Source organism: Equus quagga, chromosome 4 (genome assembly GCF_021613505.1).
Source record: "Equus quagga isolate Etosha38 chromosome 4, UCLA_HA_Equagga_1.0, whole genome shotgun sequence".
In the NCBI taxonomy this organism is placed as follows: domain Eukaryota; kingdom Metazoa; phylum Chordata; class Mammalia; order Perissodactyla; family Equidae; genus Equus; species Equus quagga.
In genome coordinates this window covers 130,970,798-130,993,403 of record NC_060270.1, presented here as the reverse complement: position 1 = coordinate 130,993,403, position 22,606 = coordinate 130,970,798, and positions in this window count along the sequence as shown.

Here is a 22,606-nt window from a genome sequence, read left to right as displayed (position 1 = left end):
AAGCACAATGAAATTGGTCACTATGCTCGTTTTGTTTCTTTTACAGAGGAATTCACTTTTACTATTTGTTGTCCTTTATGTTTTACACATTAGGTTGATGCGATGATTAATGAGCTTCTCTTATTTAGGAAAAAATATATAATGTGGATACCTTTAGATTTAATTCACTCCTTTTTCCCCATCACTTTGTTCTTATTCTAAAATAATCAACTTAAATTTTAGGCTTATATAAATAATATCTTCAGAGGACAAACTTGGAATTATAGTGTATCCTAAGCATACCCTGGAGAATTTACCATAACATTGGAAACTCATCAGCGTCTTGAAGTACTTGTCCCATTCTTGAAAATAGCTCCATGGAATAGTAACTGCACACCTCCCCCACCCCGCTTCTCTCCAGCGAATTGTTATAACCCCAATTTCAGCTTTCTGGAAGATATTGTCTCTAACGGCAAACAGTTTCCTGCATATTAGTTCAATAAAAACATTGTTGTACTGAAATTTAATGTTCTAGTAGAAAACTGCTCACTTTCGACTTTCAGGGAACACTTTAAAAGATGTAAGTCAACCATAGTACATAATTTTCTTCTACCGTTTCCATCTCTTCCATAATACACCTGTTAGAATTTTGCAGGCTAGGATAATATTGTGCCCAGTTGAACTCAGAAACTAAAGGAATAAAAATTAACTATTTTTAATATTCATTATAAATATGTAAGTGAAAGAACAACCTTTGAAATGCAGCTCTTTATAAAATGAAAGCGATCTTGGTTTTCTGTTATTAAATTAACATTAAAAAAAATCCCATGGCGCCAAAAATAATTATTCCACTGGACATTCCTAACATTATTTAAAGAGAAAGAGCCATTTAAATGTGCAGTTAAATGTAAAGCAGCTTATGTTTCATATTTAGAAAATAAAATATATCAAAGATTTGCTTATTTTATAAATGAAAACAAGAGATAGAGGATAGCGACTAAGTAACTTTTGTAAATTTTCTCAATTAGGGAATATTTCGAGTTATGATTTAACTCACTGAACCATGAAATGGCTCATATTGAAGTAACTGGAGTTTTGTTGGTTATTGTGCTATTATTTGTATGGTAAGATGAACAATTAATAAGGAGAGACAGATCATTATATGAGCTAAGCAAATCTAATCCTGTGATGAACATGCGATGAAAAGACCAAATTAATCTAATAATAAATTATTTTGCAAAATAATCATATCCATGTGTTTCCAGATAAGCCAATAAATACTTGGTTTTTACATAAATGTATGAAAAATGCTATGTTACTAGTCTTTTGCAAAAGACAACTTGGATTTGTTACCATGGCAAAAAATGTTCAAGGTTATTTTCTACCAGTCTACGACCCACTGGTTTCTGTTCCATCCAAGGTTTCATGGTTGTGACTGACAAGTAATTGAACGTTTGACTATCTGTTCACATACTGGGCTGGGTGATGTGTGCGTGATCCTTTCAGTATACTTGAGATAAAGTGCTATTTTTCTGTGCTCAGATTCGTTGTTTTGAGAGTAGAACACCTGTGGTTGGGGACAGTCAGGACATCCATGGGTTTTAAAAACAATGTTGTTGGAAACTAATTTACATGGAAACGTTAGTTCCTGTGAAAGTTTATGTTTCTTACTTATGGTCTGTGTAGATAGCTACTGTTTTCTATTCTTATCTCTTATGGGCCATCTTTTTTTTTTTTTTATGCTACTGTTACTCGTAATATTCCAGAGAAATGTTTTTGAATTTCAGAGTAAGTGAAACTAAAAAGGAATATTTTTATAGTTTGCATTGAAATAAATATTAACTCAAATCATTCTTTTCAAACCTTTGCTTTTGGCCAAGACAAAGGCAGGATTTGCTGTTAAAACCCAGATAAAGGGCTGGCCCAGTGGTTTGGTAGTTAAGTTCACACACTCTGTTTAGGCGGCCTGGGGTTTGAGGGTTTGGATCCCAGGCATGAACCTACGTCAAGCCATGCTGTGGTGCAGTCCCACACACAAAATAGAGGAAGACTGGCTCGGATGTTAGCTCAGGGCCAATCTTCCTCATCAACAAAGCAAAATGAAACAAAAACCCAGATGATTAGAACAAGTCCATATACTATTTATTCTGCCACAAGCAGTGTGTGCATCTGTGTGTGTTTACAAGCTGTATGCTTATAGATTCAGGACTTCTCTTGCTCAGTAATTAAGGGAGGATACATTGTGTTTACATTTCATTGGCGTAATGTCAAGATGAATCCGCCAAAACTCTTTTTCCTTCCTTAATACTCACCCACTACATTTTTAAATATGGGAATTTGCAATTTATCATAGACATTTCTTATCTTAATAAGATTCTGAGTCTCCTGTTTCAGAGACACATTACCTTTGATGCATCTTTTTGGAAGAAACTATATAAATAAGAAAGCTAGTGATTAGATTGCTTTATATTTGAGATTTGCTGTTCTTTATTAATCTTGAACTGGGTTGCTTAAATCCCATTGCATTTTACGTTTTCCTGGGTTAAGTCACTGTTTTAGAGAGCTGAATAAATCTATACAGCTGGAGTTCATTCAGATCAGTGCTCTAGTATTGCTCTCTTTTACTTTTTCTTGGCAATTTTCTCCTTTTTTGATATATGGTACACATTTTGCCTTGGTTTGAAACTACTTGTGAGGTATACTTCTCCTTTTTCCATCAAATCGTGGGTAAAAATGACTATTATTCCATTCTCCGGTGAAAATTACCTGCCATTTAGTTCACATTCTCTATTTATCTCTGTTACCTTCTTTGCTAGTGGTTGATGACTAACAAAAGGCAAAAGGTCTTTTTTACCCCTATTGCCTATTTCTATCAACAGAAGTAAACCACTCTAGTATCAGATTTCGCATTCTACCGCCCATTGTTTAAATTCTCAAGTTATATGTCCCTCTTTATGTAGAGCACTTTTCTTGCTACCCACAATTTTAGGCTAAAAGTGCCTTGATTCCTCTTTGTTGGAACTTAAGTCGTGTAAGCTGAAGCTAATGTAGCTGCTGAATTCATTGCATATCTGAATGATCTGGACAATGATAGCTTACTACTTTTGCATTTTTGTTTTTTTCTTAATACATCTGCACTTCATACTGAGCTCCTCTTTGTTTCAGTTACTATTGAATATGGTTTCTCCCTATTTAAAGACAAAGAATATATCTTATTTTTCTTTAAATATCCTGTACTGGTTAAATACAAAATATGCAGCCCTTAAGTCATTTTTGTGTAAATGATTGTTAGACCAAAGCAGTGTGAATGGTGAAGGGTTTTAAATTCTACCTTGAGTCTTCTGTTTACTACAGATGCTTAGTTGTCATTCAGGTATTCACTACAGTTTTGACAGTATTAAGTGGGAAGATACACATCTTTCTACATCATGACTCTCACCCTTCATCTCTTACTATTGTGGCATGAGTATTTTCCCCCCTTATCTACAAGAGGATAAGGAAAAGAATATGAATATTTTGAGCCTACCTTCTTTATCACTACAACTATGATACAAGGATGGTCTTGGGGCTTGAAAGAGTCTGGGGTCAGAGGAGATCTAATGTGAAGTAGAGAAGATTTCAGAAGATTTAAGGCACTGGCACCAATCACACTTTGATTCTAACACAAACTTATATGTCTGCGTGAAAACTTTCATTCTCATCTTGTTATGATTGAGTTTAATTAACAGATTTGTCCAGTCTTGACCCATAGGTCAAAGCAAGGCATCAGTTTCAACTTTTTTAGGTGATTTAGTTCACATTTTATCTTGGCGTTTTGATCCTTTTTCTCACAAAGGGACGTGCTGAGGAAAAGATAGTATTTACTAAACTTCCTATTGGAGAGATGAAATAATCCCAACTGCACAGTGGATTGGAATTGTAATCTTGGTTTACCCTCTTAAATTGCTCTCAGTTTCCTAAATGTAAAAATAAGACAATTTGGTTTACTTTGCACAGTTAAATAGAATAACTTTCACAAAAGCACCTAGAACGGAGCACTCTTCCTTCTTTTCCTCCTTCATTCTTTCATTATTTTATTTTTTTTCTTTCCTCCTGCCTCTCCTTCTACTTTTCTTTTCCTTCAAGTCTTCTTTCCTTCTTTCCTTCCTTCCTTCCCTTCCTTCCCTCCCTCCCTCTCTCTCCTTCTACTTTGTATTTTTTAGTGGATTTCTTTGCTTTTTTATCATGCTATATATGTGCAGAGATGCATAAAATTTTTACATATTTTTTCATAATGTGAAGAATGGAATAATGACCACATTTATCCCTAAATAGCTAATAAACTCTTCTTTTAAAAATTTTTCTTTTTTTCTTTTTTTCCGGATGTACATTATATTTCGAATTCTGTGTACATTACATCATGTTCACCACCCGAATACTAATTATAGTCCATCCCCTCACATGTGAGCCTAATTACCCCTTTTGCCCTCCCCCCTCCCCCCTTCCCCAATGGTAACCACCAGTCCAATCTCCAATTCTATGTGTTTTTTTTGTCATTGTTTTTATCTTCTACTTACGATTGAGATCATATGGTATTTGACTTTCTCCCTCTGACTTATTTCACTCAGCATAATACCCTCAAGGTCCACCCATGTTGTCACAAATGGCTGGATTTTGTCATTTCTTATGGCCAAATAGTAGTCCATTGTGTATAAATACCACATCTTCTTTATCCATTCGTCCCTTGATGGGCACCTAGGTTGCTTCCAGGTCTTGGCTATGGTGTATAATGCTGCAATGAACATAGGGGTGCAAGTGTCTTTAAGCTTTTGTGTTTTCAAGTTCTTTGGATAATACCCAGCAGTGGAATAGCTGGATCATATGGTAGATCCATCCTTAATTTTCTGAGGATACTCCATACTGCATTCCATAGTGGCTGCACCAGTTTGCACTGCCACCAGGAGTGAACAAGGGTTCCCTTCTCTCCACACCCTCTCCAACATTTGTTGTTTTCTGTCTTGTTAATTATAGCCATTCTGATCGGAGTGAGGTGATACCTCATTGTAGTTTTGATTTGCATTTCCCTGATAGCTAATGATATTGAGCATCATTTCATATGCCTGTTGGCCATCTGTATATCTTCTTTGGAGAAATCTCTGTTCAGATCTTTTGCCCATTTTCTAATTGGATTGTTGGTTTTTTTATTGTTGCGCTCTATGAGCTCTTTGTATATTTTGGATATTAACCCCTTATCTGATATGTGGTTTGCAAATATCTTCTCCCAATTGTTAGGTTGTCTTTTCGTTTTATTGATGGTTTCCTTTGCTGTGCAGAAGCTTTTTAGTTTGATGTAGTCCCATATGTACATTGTTTCTTTTGTTTCCCTTGCTCAGTCAGACATGGGACTTCAAAATATGCTGCTCAGACCAATGTCATAGAGCGTACTGCCTATGTTTTCTTCTAGAAGTTTGGGGTCTTACATTCAAGTCTTTAATCCATTTTGAGTTGATTTTTGTGCATAGTGTAAGGTAGTGGTCTACTTTCATTCTTTTGCATGTGGCTGTCCAGTTTTCCCAACACCATTTATTGAAGAGACTCTCCTTTCTCCATTGTATGCTCTTGGCTCCCTTGTCGGATATTAGCTGTCCATAAAAGTGTAGGTTTACTTCTGGGCTCTCAATTTTGTTCCATTGATCTGTGTTTCTGTTTTTGTGCCAGTACCATGCTGTTTTGGTTACTATGGCTTTGTAGTATAATTTGAAATCAGGGAGTGTGATACCTCCAGCTTTGTTCTTTTATCTCAGGAATCCTTTGGCTATTTGGGGTCTTTTGTTGCTCCATATACATTTTAGGGTTCTCTGTTCTATTTCTGTAAAAATTGTTGTTGGAACCTTGATAGGGATTGCATTGAATCTATAGATTGTTTTAGGAAGTATGGACATTTTAACGACGTTAATTCTTCCAATCCAAGAGCACAGAATATCTTTCCATTTCTTTGTGTCTTCTTCGATTTCTTTCAACAATGTTTTATAGTTTTCGGTGTACAGATCTTTCCCCTCTTTGTTTAAGTTTATTCCTAGGTATTTTATTATTTTTGTTGCAATTGTACATGGGATTGTATTCTGAATTTCTCTTCCTGCTACTTCGTTGTTAGTGTATAGAAACACAACCGATTTTTGTACATTGATTTTGTATCCCGCAACTTGACTGTATTCCTTTATTATTTATAAAATTTTTTTAGTGGACTCTTTAGGATTTTCTAGATATATAATCATGTTGTCTGCAAAGAGTGACAGTTTCACTTCTTCTTTTCCAATGTGGATCCCTTTTATTTCTTTTTCTTGCCTGATTGCTCTGGCTAGGAGTTCCAATACTATGTTAAACAAGAGCAGTGAATGTGGGCATCCTTGTCTGGTTCCTGTTCTTAGAGGGATAGCTTTCAGTTTTTCTCCATTGAGAATGGTATTTGCTGTGGGTTTGTCATATGTGGCCTTTATTATGTTGAGGTATTTTCCTTCTACCCATTTTATTTAGAGTTTCTATCATAAATGGATGCTGTATCTTGTCAAATGCTTTCTCTGCATCTATTGAGATGATCATGTGATTTTTATTCTTCATTTTGTTAATGTGGTGTATCACGTTGATAGATTTGCAGATGTTGAACCATCCCTGCATCCCTGGAATGAAACCCACCTGATCATGATGTATGATCTTTTAAATGTATTGTTGTATTTGATTTGCTAATATTTTGTTGAGGATTTTTGCATTGATATTCATCAGTGATATTGGTCGGTAATTTTCTTCTTTTATGTTGTCCTTGTCTGGTTTTGGTATCAGGATAATGTTGGCTTCGTAGAAGGAGATAGGAAGCCTCCCCTCCCCTTCAATTTTTTGGAAGTGTTTGAGAAGGATAGGTTTTAAGTCTTCTTTGAATGTTTGGTAGAATTCACCAGGGAAGCCATCTGGTCCTGGACTTTTATTTTTTGGGAAGTTTTTGATTGCTGTTTCGATCTCCTTACTGGTGATCGGTCTACTCAAATTTTCTACATCTTCTTGGTCCAGTTTTGGAAGGTTGTATGTTTCTAAGAATTTATCCATTTCTTCTAGATTATCCAATTTCTTGGAGTATACCTTTTCATAGTATTCTCTTATTATCTTTTGTATTTCTGAGGTGTCCATTGTAATCTCTCCTCTTTCATTTCTGATTTTATTTGAGCCTTCTCTCTTTTTTTCTTGGTGAGTCTAGCTAAGGGTTTGTCAATTTTGTTTATCTTTTCAAAGAACCAGCTCTTGGTTTCATTAATTTTTTCTATTGTTTTTTTAGTCTCTATTTCATTTATTTCTGCTCTGATTTTTATTATTTCCTTCCTTCTGCTGATTTTGGGCTTTGTTTGTTGTTCTTTTCCCAGTACCTTAGGTGCACTTTTAGATTGTCTATTTGGGATTTTTCTTCTTTGTTGAGGTAGGCCTGAATTGCTATAAACTTCCCTCGTAGAACCACTTTTGCTGTATCCCACAGATTTTGGCATGCTGTGTTTTCATTTTCATTTGTCTCCAGGAATTTTTTATTTCTTCTTTGATTTCTTCATTGACCCAATCATTGTTCAGTAGCATTTTGTTCAGTCTCCACATTTTTGGGCTTTTCTGATTTTCTTTCTGTAGTTGATTTCCAGTTTCACACCTTTGTGGTCAGAAAAGATGCATGGTATTATTTTGATCTTCTTAAATTTATTGAGACTTGTTTTGTGGCCTAATATGTGATCAATCCTGGAGAATGTTCCGTGGGCATTTGAAAAGAATGTGTATTCTGTGGTTTTTGGATGGAGTGTTCTGTTTATATCTACTAAGTCCATCTGGTCTAATGTGTCCTTTAAGGTGAGTGTTTCCTTATTGATCTTCTGTTTGGATGATCTATCCATTGGTGTAAGTGGAGTGTTAAAGTCCCCTACTATTATTGTGTTACTGTCGATTCTTCCTCTTATGTCTGTTAATAATTGCTTTATATATTTGGGTGCTCCTAAGTTGGGTGCACAGATATTTACAAGTGTTATGTTTTCTTGTTGGATTGTTCCCTTTATCATTACGTAGTGCCCGTCTTTGTCTCTTATTACAGTTTTTGATTTAAAGTCTATTTTGTCTGATATAAGTATTGCTACCCCCGCTTTCTTTTCATTGCCATTTGCATGGAATATCTTTTTCCATCCTTTCACTTTGTTTGTGAGTGTCTGTAGGTCTGAAGTGTGTCTCTTATATGCAGCATATACATGGGTCTTGTTTTTATGTCCAATTGGCCACCCTATGGCATTTGATTGGAGCATTTAGTCCATTGACATTTAGAGTAGCTATTGATAAATATGTATTTATTGCCATTTTGTCACTTTCTTGTTTTTCTGGGTGTTTTAGTAGTTCTTCTCTGTTCCTTTCTTTTTCTCTTGCTCTCTTCCCTTGTGGTTTGATGGCTATCTTTAGTAATATGTTTGATTTCTTTTGTCTTACTTTTTTTCCTGCTTGTTATAGGTTTTTGATTTGTGGTTACCATGAGGATCCTATTTAATATACTATGCATATAGCAGTCTATATTGAGTAGATAGACTCTTTAGCTTGACCTCTTTCTAAAAGCTCTACTTTTTCACTCCCCTCCTCCCACATTATCTGTTTTTCACATCATATATAGTCTTTTGTTTAGTGTGTGTCTATCCATTACCCTCTTATCATTGAAACAGGTGATTTTAGTACATTTGTCTTTTAACCTTCATATTATCTTCAGAGGTAGTTGATCTGCTGCCTTTACTATATTTTGACCTTACAAGTGATTTTATTGCCTGTTTTTCTGTTGTTGTTGTTTTGTTTTTTTGATAATTGTTTTTTTTATCTCTATTTGTGGTCATTGCTTTCCCAGTTAAATAAGTCCCTTCAGCATTTCTTGCAGAACTGGTTTGTTGGTGATAAACTCCTTTAATTTTTGCTTGTCTGGGAAGCTCTTTATCTCTCCTTCCATTCTGAATGACAACCTTGATGGATAGAGTATTCTTGGCTGTAGGTTTTTTCCTTTTAGCAGTTTAAATATGTCGTGCCATTCTCTTATTGCCTGTAAGGTCTCAACTGAGAAGTCCGCTGATAGCCTGATGGGCTTCCCTTTATATGTCACTTGTGGCCTTTCTCTTGCTGCTTTTAGGATTCTCTCTTTGTCTTTAATTTTGGACATTTTGATTATAATATGTCTCGGTGTGGGCCTCTTTGGGCTTCTGTTGTTTGGAGCTCTCTGTGTTTCCTGAACTTGGATGTCTGTTTCTTTCCTCAGGTTAGGAAAATTTTCCTCTATTATTTTGACAAATTTTATGCCCCTTTGTCTCTCTCCTCTCCTTCTGGGACCCCTATAATCCGAATGTTAGCACGCTTGATGTTGTCCCAGAGTTCCCTTACACTGTTCTCATTCTGTCTAATTCTTTTTTCTCTTTTCTGTTCTGCTTGGGTGATTTCCTCTGGTCTTTCGTCTAGCTCGCTGATCCATTCTTCTGCTTCCTCTACTCTGCTAGTGAGTCTCTCTAGTGAATTTCTCATTTTGAGTATTGTATTCTTCATTTCTGATTGTTTTTTTTTATATCTTCCAGTTCTTTGCTGATGTGCTCGCTGTGTTCATCCATTCTTCTCTGCATATCTGTGAGCATCCTCATGATATTTTGTTTGAATTCTTTGTTGAGTAGGTCGCTAGTTTCTGTTTCACTTAGTTCTTTTTCTGGGGTTTTGTACTGTTCCCTTGCTTGGAAAGTATTCCTTTGCCTCCTCATTATGCCTCTTTCTCTGTGCTATTTTCTTTGTATTAGGTGAGTCGGCTATGTCTCCTGATCTTGGAGAAGTGGACTTATGTATGAGATGCCTTATGAGGCCCAGCAGTGTGCTTCCATCTCATCACCAGTCCATAAGAACCAGGAGTGACTCTTTGTGGGCTACTTGTGTCCTTCTTCTGTGGCAGGGTTGCTCCCACTGCAGGTACCCAGGGAGTCTGATCTTTCCTTCCCTGGCCAGCTGTTTGTAAATCCGGTTTGGGGAGCCTCAGCACTGTTCGCTACAAAGTCTATCAGCACACTCTTATTGCAATTGTCCTCTTAATTGGGTTGGTACCCAGTGTAGCTGGTTGCTAGGCTCAGGGGCGTACAGTTGTGATAGGCCTGAGGCCAACAAGGCTGTTGTCAGTTCTCTTAGGAGAGCAGCTGAGTGGGGCTAGCCCTTGGCATGGGGGCACTCAATTGTTTCAGGCTATGGAAGGTGGGGCTGATCCTTTTTATGGCTATTTGTGAAGCACAAGTCTTCTGCCACTGATAAGCCTCACCCCCCCCACAGGACCACATACACTGTCAACACAGTCCTTGTCCATGCACACTTCTCAACCCCCTGGATTATACCCCAATGCCACACTGCACAGGCCCCCACCACTCCCCCAATGTCCCCCACAGTTCATCTGGTCCTCACACAGGCCCTGCCCCACAGAGGCAGACACCCTTGCCTGCCTGTAGAGGATCAAGGCACCCAGTCAATGCAGGCTGAAGAGTAGCCTGAGGGCTTGCTGTTAGGTGGGGCCACTCCCTAAGGTGGTTGCCTGCCCTGGCTGAATGGGATTAAATGTGTGCTATAGTGGGTGTGGCAGACCCCTGGGTTAACAGCCTAACGGATGCACCTCAATGGCCCCTGTCAGTGTCCATATCCGCACACCTGGACCAGCTCAGAACAATGGCCCCCACCAATGTCTCAGTCTCCGGAGAGGACCCTCCTCTCACCAAGATGCCCCCAGAGCCCACCAGGTGAGTCTTGTTTCACCAAAGGACAGTCAGCCTTCTCTCTGGTGATTTTAGTTTGCTGCAATGAGTGAATTTGTGTGTGGGCCCTTTAAGACCTGGGTCTTTTCGGCTTTTGGCCAATAGCTTTTCTGGGGGTGTCCTCCCTGCAGTTAATAGCCACCAAAGCCAGACAGTAAGACCCCCGTCTCAGTTGGGCTGAATCTGAAGGATGCTTATAGCAGTATCGCCCCTGCTCTGGACCTCACTCCTCCAGGGAGGGCTCTTACCTTAGGGTGGCTCCCGCCTGGCCAGCTGAGAAGCTCCACTGCTCCCAAAGGTGGGTTTTTTTCCTCTCCAGCCTGAATTACTGCCTCTTCTGCCTTCGTCAGGACTGTCCCTTGTCGTGGGGGTTCTTTTTATCCAGTTTTCAGTTTTCAATCCAGGGTAATTCTTCCAAAAATTGTTGTAACCTCGTTGTGTTCGTGGGAGGAGGCGAGTTCAACATTTGCTCACACTGCCATCTTGTTGAGATCTCGCTAATAAACTCTTAATTCACTTGGTTTAATGGAGAAAATAATTTAAAAATTAAGCTTAAATATAAACCCTGAAGGTAAATTATGTTTATTTTTTGTCTTTATTTTCTAAAGATGTTACACCTAAACCAGTGTGCTCAGGTGTGTGGTAAAATTGGTCATTGCATTAATACCTACGTTGCAAATAACAGATTTAATCAATAATAGCTAATTATTATGATTACATTGGATTAAATCTAAAGGAACTGTAATTGCAGCACAGGTGCAATGAAAGCTTTGATATTACTGCAGCATTTCAGTGTTTTCTTAGGGTGCATTCAGTCGCCCTCTGGCTGTGCTAGGAAACCCACTGATTCTTCGTTAATGCAGACTAATTAGTGTCGACGAAAATAATCCATAACCAATCTATAAATGAATATTTGGGAGGGTTTATTCTGAGCTAAAATCTGAGGACCATGGCCTGGTGACTTTCTTCCTGAAGGAAGAAAGGGCACCAAAGAAGTGGGGTGCACAGAGTGGTTATATGCCCCCAAACAGGATGTTTCACATATGATTGAAATGTCCCCCTCCCACAATAGTCACAAGATTGCCCTGTCGGCACAGCGCTTGATGGACACAGCAAGTAGTGGTCTGCTATCTCCAAGGGCGTAGCAGGAGGCAAGCCTATTGTCTGGAGCTGGGTGGTCACAGGTGAGTGCAGCAATCAGTTCCTAGCCTAAGGAAAGATGCTTAATCCTTAAGGAAATGCCAACTTTGGGAGGGGGAGGGAAGTTGCACCTTTATCTCAAGGGCCTTTGTTCTTGCCATAGGGAATATCTAAAGCAGATATACAATGCATGCTCAATGGCCATGGTCAGGCCCTTTTGGAAAGACAAGGTCAGGCCGAATTAGGTTTACACCAAATGGCTTCCTCATATACTCCAATATGTCCTATTACTTGCCATTTTTATTTGTCATTAGAACGGAGGTTAGAAACAGTTTAGAAGATTTTAAGTAATGCATCGTTTCTATAAGTTATTCACAATAATATAGGCTAACAAACCTTGCTATGTTAACATTCTTGACCTATTTTTGAAGGACGTTGTAGGCTGGTACTTGTTGATATTGGAAGAAGGCGTTTTAGGAGGAAGACAGAACTTGAAAAAAGGAACAGGAAAATGAAACTATGGGCTTTATATGAAGAATACTGAATTAGACAAAGAGATATGTATCTCACTGACTGCTGATTGGAGATGAAAAATGAAGTCTATTCCCCCTCCCAAATTCTTAGATTCTGAGTGTTAGATGCACGTCAAGGAGTATATAAATATAAATAAATGAAAAGTCAAAGTTATTTGAAATGAAAAACATCTGTCCAATTCTTACTGCCCTGGACACCTACATAAGCATAGAATTCATGAGAGAAATAGGATTCTGGGACCAGGATTAGGGCATATCTGGTCCATCTCATTCATTTGACAAAGAGGGCAAATAAATCATGGAGGGGTTACATGATTTGCCCAAGTTGACAAATACCATCTCTCCAATTTCAAGTTGGGACTTGGGCACAATTTGACTTTGAATTCTCTTCTGTTTTCCTATCCTACATTACAATTATTTGGTAACAGATAATTTAATGTAGTTTAACATGGTTAGTTTTCTTGATTTTGTGAAGCTGCAAATGATCCTTGTCATCAATATATTAATCACTTCCTTCTTTATTTTGCTGCTAATCCAATTCAAGAAAATCATCAGCGTCAGCAAAAACAAAGATATAACAGAAAGTCTATCTACCTTGAATTGTTGTCTTTAATTTGGTCTCAGCTCCATGTCATACTTCCAGTTGTCAACTGAAAAAGACTGTAAGCAGTCTGGCCCTTTGGGTTGAAAAGTATTTCAATCTCACTTAATTAAGATCTGCTTTTGGCCCTGATCTTCATTTCTTGCTGGTTTCTGGATCTTTACTCTTTTTCTTACTTCCAGTTCTTTTTCCCCACCTGCTGCATTTGACACAATCACAATTGGTTGATCCTTAGCACTCGGTAATCGGAATGCCTCATCTGACTCTTAAAATTTCTATCCACTTCCTGTAAACATCTCCGAAGTCCATGTCTTTTCTCTTGGACTCCACCTGGGCACTGGCTCATTTAATAGAGACCCAGCGACACTTAATTCATCACTTTTATGAAGGTGATATTAGTTACACGTTGCAAAGGCAATTTCTCCACAGAGATACTAGCACCTTACTATTGGAAAAGGTGTTAATTTTGAAGTTTAGACTGAGAAGCATCCAATTTCAATAAATATCATATAGCAAAGTTAGTTGTGAGGAAGATAAGACTTAAACTTTCAAAAGAATTTACTGAGGAAAAGCTCAGTGACTTGAAAATACAAGTAAACAAAACTAAACCTCATTTGGATGGGCATAGTAAATTGATAGAAAGAATAAATGGGGGCATTTGTGAGCAGGTTTTCTCAGGTGAGCTATTTCCCTGTGTAAGGCCCTATTCTCATCAAAGAGAGAAGAGTGGAGGGTGCTGCTTTCTTTATGTCAAGTATAAATAAAATGGGCTTCAACAAGATCACTTAGAGAGCTTGAGATGTTCTCTACATTGGAGGGCACCATCGACTTTGTCTGACTCACCATGGAGGATGATAAGGAGAGTGAACAGAGGGCTGGGAAATAACTGTCCTTCCACCAAAGCCTGGACAAGGGGTGTAGTAGTGTTTCCCACTGACTATATGTGGACTTCTCTGAGGAGAGAAATGGTCTGGTGCCATATTTAATCCTGGCCACAAGATCTCCTAATGGGTGAGGAGTCTTCAACAGGGAAAGTCTAGTGTAGAGTGGATCACCACATTCAGGAAAACATGAGGATGATGGGATGAAGGAGAGCCATTGCCTGCTTAGGAGAGCACCCTTTACCAGCCATGTGAGAACTTCTGTGCCCTATCTTTAGCAGCTCCCTGTCTTTTCCTTACTGTGGATCAGAAAGGCAGCTCAGATAGGTGGTGAATACAAAATGGAGGATGAAAGATAAAGAAGCACAGTCTCTTGCCCAAAGTAGGTTGCCAGCAAACTATTGACCATCGCTGGGGCAAAGGGAGGGTCCTTTTATTGAATAAAGATTGGTTAACATCTTGGACTGGACGCTTTTAAATGCTGATTACTTTTTACCATCTATCTTAAAGTGGCCATGGAACCGTCTGTTGTTTAAGAGTGCACATAAAGTAATCATGGAGCTTGGAGAACTTTCATCTAGTGGCAGGGGAAAAGCTTTCCTCACCAAATGCGTTACAAATGGACAATAGAGATAAAAATAAAATTGGACTTTGGTGAGATCCCACACCTCATGTTTATTCCTTGCAACAGGTACACGAATATTCCTAAAGGTAAAATTTGTACTAACAAAATACCATGCCATGATATGAATGATTCAACTAAGTCAACATATCTGTATTTTACTATTGATTTAAATATTGAGATAGATGAGAGTGGTATGTCTAGCATGTTGCGGACATTGTCTGAATTAGCGCTGTCTCCTTGATCACCACTACGTAATCGCTGAGTTTGTGCTTGCTTCCCTCTAGTTTTATCATTTTTAGTTTTCTCTCTCTCTTTTTTAAAAAACTTTGTATCTCCTATGGACACCTAATCAAGACAGCCTGACGTTGCCTTCCTTGTAACACAAGCGAGGGCTCCCTTGTTTTGCTGGTTTCACAATTCTTTCCTCCCATTTAAATACATGCATGTTCAATATATCCAATATTGTTTAAATATATCCAAGTTAATTTAAAATCACTCTACTTTTTATATCCAATATTAAAAAATTAACCTGAGATAATAGAAGATTAGTCAACCTCTAAGGAGATATTTGGGAGGCAGGCTTGCGTACTTCCAACTAATCTCTGGAAGGAAGGCAGCCCAGCTTGTCACATGGTTACACCACATTAAACAGCCTGCAACAGGTGTACCTCTTTACCTTGTAAGGTGTATGACATATATTTCAACTTTTCATATATGTATACCCACACGTATGTGTATATATTTGCACATATATATAGAGAGATTATATCCTATATTCTAATAATAAAGACAAAAATCTCTAGATGTAAACTTCTGAAATTTCAGTGTTCTATATTATATACTCACAAATTCATCACTGGAAAAAATATTGGTAAGAGCAAGCCTCATATATAACATCTATCACAGTCTTTTGCAAGACGTAGACTATGATGCCGGATAGTGTCTTGGACTTCTACTTTAAAATACGTCTTTATTTTCAGCATTTAAAGTTACTAGAGGGGCCGGCCTGGTGGCGCAATGGTTAAGTTCACACGTTCCGCTTCAGCTGCCTGGGGTTCACTGGTTCAGATCTCGAGTGCAGACCTACTCACCGCTTGTCAAGCCATGCTGTGGTGGGCGTCCCAGATATAAAGTAGAGGAAGATGGACATGGATGTTAGCTCAGGGCCAGCCTTCCTCAGCTAAAAGAGGAGGATTGGCAGCAGATGTTAGCTCAGGGCTGATCTTCCTCAAAAAATCAATCAATCAATCAATCAATCGACTAGAACATAGCAGTAAAAAAGCCCTGGATTCTATACTGTTTGGAGGGAAAAAGAACTCAATTTCATGATTTTTGAATTCATTTTTAATAACATTGAGGGAAAAAGCCTTTAAAAAATGTAAATAAGAATTCTATATGCTATAGAAGTACATCCAAACAGAAGTGATTTGCTCAACATGTTTTTAAAAATCCTATGTACAAATAGCCAACTTTTTATCTTCACAGAAATGTTAAAATACAAAACTTGGAATTCTCCTACTGTGTAAGTAGGAAATTTACTAAATAAGAATAAAAATATATTTCACTGAACTTACGTCCTTTGTGACTACCATATAAATTGTGATAAAAACCAAACTCAACGGAGTATTTCATAAACATTCCTGTAACTGCCTAAGTTCATTTCAAATGGAAATGAGACTGAGATATTCCTTTAATAAGCTATGCTAATATTGACAGTGTTTTGTGGTACCTCAACTGGTAATTCTTCTCATTTCTGTTTTTATGGTGAAACAGCTGCTTAAACAACAAATAAATTTGTATTTTTCCAAATTAGCTTTTACAGAAAACTAAAAGATACATATTTATCATGAATAGCACTTTAATACATAAAATAAAATTATAGAAAGTGGGAGATTGAATTATAGGACTATTTTTTCAAACTTTTCATTTTTGTTTTCCTCTTTTGTTCCCTGCATCCTGACATCTACTCTGGGCCTTCAGTCAATGAGGCTTAGAAGGGATTTCTCAGATGAAAAAGAGATCTACGCATTAGCTTTAATTTTATCTCTAGTGCTCACTGATCTCCAGAACAAATATTCACTTCTCTGCAGATGCCAAACATATGAAAAGAAAGCCCTTCTAAATTATATTATGTATTCACACAATTTTTAATAAGACTGTGTGAAAAATTAGAAACCTCACATTACAGAATGATAGGCATATTTAGACTAGTTTTCTTGGGAGAATCTCTCATTTTAAAGTTGTTGTGGTTGTTCAGATTTTAGTTATGGTTTCTGAAGTTCACAACCAAAGTTTAAATTTGAGCCAAACATCATATGTGCAGAATAGCATGCATTTTGTGCAAATATTTCTGCAATTACTATGTTCTGGCATCAAATAGCAAAACAACATAAGATCAACTATGTTAGCCTTCTGCCTCCTTGGGATGAAAATACTTTGTGCCAATGTTCATACCCACAGACACAAACACATACACACATTGAAATTATAAGAATGCATTTGTGTCTTCAATCTCAGCCAAAATTTGTACTATTTTATTAAAATCGATATAAATGTTAGATCAGTAATTATTGAACTTTCTGAATGTTTGCAATCTTATTGCTTGACTTTTCATGCACCAGACCTCTGAAAAAACAATATTGAGTAGAATAAGATAAAGATGAAGAAATTAAAAGTTGTATTGATTTAGTGTCAAATTTCTAGAGGTGATCAGATATCTTATATCTATTTCTAATTAGCACAGGCAGTCAGATATTTTTATAATTGATGTCATTTATTCACTACATCAGAATATTTGTTAAGTGTCTATTCTGGCAATAAAGCCGACCCTACAAATATGAGGGTGGACACAATACATAGTCTCAGCTTCTTGGGGCTGACAATGGGCTTCTACTCAATGATTATAATCCAGTTTGGTACCTGTTGCCATGAGGAGAACACAGGATGCTATTTGGACATATAGGAGCTGATTGTCATGTAGAGCAAGCATCTGGAATTCTGACTGAAGTATTCACTTTCACTTTGGATGTTTTGATGTTATATAGACATTTCTACTTTCAGTACAGTCATCACAGCTGTGCTTTTTTTCCCTGTAATCTCTAGACATTTCTTGAAAATATATTGACTTTTGTGGAATATTGGTTATAATCCTTGTTGCTTATTCAGCATTATAATATTTTTCTAGAAGATTGTCTTACTCAAGTGAAGCACTCTAATGAGGTTCACTAAGATCAATTGGCAGGTTCATATAAAGTCATGAGAAAAAGGATTAAGTTTATTTCTTGCTGACAAGAAAGTACAATCTGATGGGTGCAATAAGAACTGCGAATCTCTCAAAAGGAAGTAAAAGCGTCAGTTTCCTCAACATTTTTAGCAAACAAGAATTTCAGGCATGCTAATTTGGAATTGAAATATACTATTTGATCATTGAATGTGTCTGCCTGTCAATTTCAACGTCTTCTAATTTAGGTTCCAGAAGAACGTTATTACAGTTTTCCAATAATTTTTCTTTAAAATTTCTATGCTTATCACTATTCTAGAAGCATTTTGTAAAAATCGTCAGAGATAGGAAAATGATGAATAATATAATTACATAAAAAGACCTAAGACTTACTGAGTATTTACCTTGTGCTGAGTGCTGCTTTCACTGCTCTAGCTCCCTAATTCATTTAATTCTCCCAACAGCTATGCAAAGGAGGAAGTATAGAATTACATCCCGTTTTCACAAAGGAGGAAACTGAGCACAGCGTGGTTAAATATACTTTTTAATGTCACACAGCTAGTAAGTGACTGAGCTGAATGAAACCCAGGCAGTCTGGCTTAGAGCTGCTCTTCCTAGCCACTCTGCCTCTCATTTGCCTCAAAAGAATATCTAAATTTTCTAAATATATTATTTTATATTACAATGCATTCTTACTTTTGCTACATTTACCATTACATTAGCACATGTTAACAAACTGCAAGGCTGGTACAAATATAAAAAAATAGAGGAACAAAAAACCAAATCAACCAGTAGACCAAAGTATTAAAGAAATAGAGAAATGCTGATACCTAAGTTCAACCTACTGAATACTCTATTCAATATTCTATTTTATCTGATCTTTGTAGATTTTTTTTCTGTTTTGGTAAAGGTTTGGTGTTGAGAGCATCAATGATGGTAAGCAGTACACTGCTTTTCTAAGCCGGTGTGGTCCCTATGCGGAAAAATCTTGCATAATGCAAAATCTCTCTAACTGGATTGATATATGCATTTATTTATCAATAGGAATCTGTTTCTAAGCAAATTGTTATAATTCAATTAATTGTAATCATTATAATTCAAGTAAATGATTTTTACTGAATGTCTTATTTTTCCATTTCTGGTTGATCTATGGCTATTAGCTATGGTTATCCATATCTTTTAAAATTGTGCTTTACATTCCATATAGTTTACACATTAATCCTATTTTTGATTGTTCCATAATCTACAGTATGGCAGACTTTGGATAGTATGTCTTCCTTTTGCTAAATATGTCCATACTACCTGAGTTGTGCAAATGGAAGCTCATTTTTTCATAACCAATTTCTAGGATTTAATTACCATAATTCCATTTTTTTAAATTGAGCTTTATTGTAAGACATATCATTGGGTTAATAAATACTCCTGCGCTGGAATGGACATTGTAAAACCCCTTGTTCATATCTAATCTGTCTCACTACTAAAGACTCATTTGCTGCACACAATCCTGAAGACTAGCTAGGCCCTCCTGTAGATAAGGTGAGTAAATTTCAGAGATTTCTCAACAAAGAGCAATGCTATCTTGGGTACCCAATGAAGCAGTTATGTACAAAATTCATCTTCTGATTTCTGGCCTATAAAATGAATTTTAAAATCGATTTTGTCTCAAACACACTAGAAGAAATGGATAAACATAAAGAAAACATTTGGAACTAGATATGAATAAATAGACATTCCTGGCACTTTCAGATTCAGTGATGCAAAAATGTGCATTTAACTTTTTTCTTCCCGTGTTTTAAGCCTATCACCAGCTCTTTTAATCACTTTTGCTAGAGAATGTGCATTTTTGTCCCTGTTCCTAATGCTTTTGTGCTTGTGACTATAAGCAGGTAAAATTAATGAGTCCAGCTTTCAGCTCTATTCCTTCATGTTTGTTAGGACTCTCTTCTCTTGCTTTGAACCGTGTTCAGTCTAGAGAGGTGATTAAAAATCTAAGCAGAAATCCCTTCACATGGCTCTCTTATAGGTCCCTATTCACTTCCCAAACATTTAAAAATAGTCTCCTCATTTGTATTCTGGCTCCATTGAAAAGCTCCGTCTCTATACACGTTATGCTTTATTACCCTATCTGGGTCTGGCTCTGTCTGTTTATGGTTCAGGTCAGTAGGGAAAGCAATTGTATTACCTGTGGTACCAAAACTAGCAGAAACCTATGGTCTGCTTTAAATCTAAAATCTTACTCCCTTCTCCTCTATTTTTATAATGTGTTAATGTTGAAAAATAACTACAAATGTGTTACTGCAAATATTTCATCGGTATTATGATTGAAGAACACAGAAGAAATAATGAAAGCATATTCATGATCACATGCTGACGCGAATCCAATATTGTTGCTGTTTAGAATTTGAGTTTAATGTGAAATATTAAATGTCTGAATTATGAGTATTGTAAAAAAAATTCCCAAGGCTATTACTAGCCATTTTAGCAGGAAAAGGGAGAGAAGAAAGATTGTTAAAAGAAAAGAAAGAGCAGAAGGAAGAGAAGGAAAAACAAAAGGCTGAGAGAAAGAAAACAAAATGGCACATGGTAAGAATGCTAATGGGCCATCAATTTTATTAATTGTCACTTATAAGTTTCTTTCAATAATGTCTAATAATTTCTAGAATTGAGATGCCCTATTATCTTGTTGGTCTTCCTTTCTTTGCTAGTTAATAAAGATATCCATGAGTTATATTTCTGAACTGAAAGGAGCAGAAATTATTTATACACGCTTTCTTTTAAGTTATTTGAAAAACGATTTTTAAGACTTTAGTAATTAGTTCATCAAAAAAACCAGATTGCCTTTATAGTGTTTCTTACAGGTTTGTTACTTATACTAGAATTTTCTTTGGAAAATGAAATTTCTTGAGACATTTTGGGAAAAGACTATATTTCTTTCATATTAAAAAGTTATATCACTCATCTGATTCAGGGCAAAATATGTTATATTGACTTAATTTTGCAAAAGAAGTGTTATTGATTACATGTTAATAAAGATGGATAGAATCTCTAATTTGGGCATATTGTATCTTTTAATAGGATGCTATTATGCCTTTATAGTGTGTTCCACGTGTCAGATTGAACATGACTTTAACCAAAGAGTAGTGAGGGATAAAGGAATGTAAGAGGGCTGCAGGTTAAGTAGCTGGTTCACATCCTGGCAGAATCTCATGATTGAGAAGTAGAATTTGATTGCTACTCTTTTAGAAAGGGCAAGAATTGATTACTAACATTTATTCAGACCTACACCTCTATGCAGACCTACACCTCATGGAAAGTGGGAGAACTGAAATAAATTTACCACACTTGATTTGACCCGTATTCTTAAAGGTGGTTATCATGAGAGCTTTTTACTCCACTAGGGGGCAATTTCATATTAGACATTTGATATTTCTCACTTCCAATAAAGAAACCTCTTAGATGTCAGCCTGGTATTATTGACAGACAAAGTGAATTTTGAAGGTGTAAAATCTGATGTCTGTTATCAGAGTTGGCCTTAAATACACTTCGGTACTAGGCGGTCTTTTAGAGTCAACAGGGATGGGAAAGCTAACATCTGTTGAGACAGGCTAGCAGGAGATGGTTTTCTAGAGGCAGGAGGGAGAAGATAATTTTGTCGTGGAGAGAAGAGGTCTTAAGAAAGGCAAAGCCTTTTGAGGGTGGCTCTGTTCATGTTACCTTGAGCCGTGCTTTAATTTTAGAAACCCATCATAAGTAGTCGGGAAAAGGCCTAAGGGTATTTTTGTGGTAATATATTTTCTTATTTTAAGTGGTAACACTAGTCGATCTACCTGTTTGATTTTAACACATTTCTTTATGAAACTGTTTTTTGAACAATAGTAATACCTCAGCAGGCTCCATGCAATTTTTACAAAAGAAAAGAAAAGGAGGTTTCACGATTTTAAGCACTGTTTTGTTATGAATCAAGGTACTTTCAAAAACCTGTGGAGTGTATTCAGCCTGCCTCTAGATTTGCTTGGCATTTAGCAACAGCAGGCCTGTGGAGTCTTTCTTACATTGAAACCCCAGCTCCTGGAGACCATTGTTTATCTTGGCTGAGCCTTAAAAATCACCTCCCTCTTTAAGATCATAGAATTTCACCACTCTTATCAAAATCTCACCACCAGTTGCCTAATCCTTCATTTCATGGTGACACAGCTTCGGTTGTAGGGAATCAAGAAGCTTTCCTTGTAAAAAGAGAAAGAAAAAGAAAAAAAAAGGAAGATTCATATGCAGACATGAACACATATGCTTTAATGCTCACACATTCACACATGTATCAAAAGGAAGGAAGATTACATACACATAAATTCTGTGTGCTTTCACATATAGCACAAAAAAATGTTTCTCTTGCAGTCAATTTTCTTCATTGTTAGTGGCAACCCAAGTTCAAATTAACTCACTTTCAATTACATTTAGTTTAATATAATTATTTTGTTTTTTTCTGTAGTCTATAAATTTGCTTTCTCTTAACCCCAAAATAATTATCTATGAAACTAGTACAATCTGACATTTGCACTGGCGCAATCTTTACTTAAATAACCAAGCAAAATTGCTAATAAAAGGATTTTAACTTTCAGGTACTTCGTTTTATTTAAATGTTATCAACGGCAAAAAATAAAGATGGCTATATTGGTTATAGGCAATGTTTGATAAAATGATAGACTAACAGATTGCTCATTATGGGAACTATTTATGGAAACATGATTAAATTATGTTTTATTTATTTGGATTATTTTATAAAGAAAATTGTAATTGAAATGTTCTTTGTGCTAGAATGTATGTAAAACACACAAAA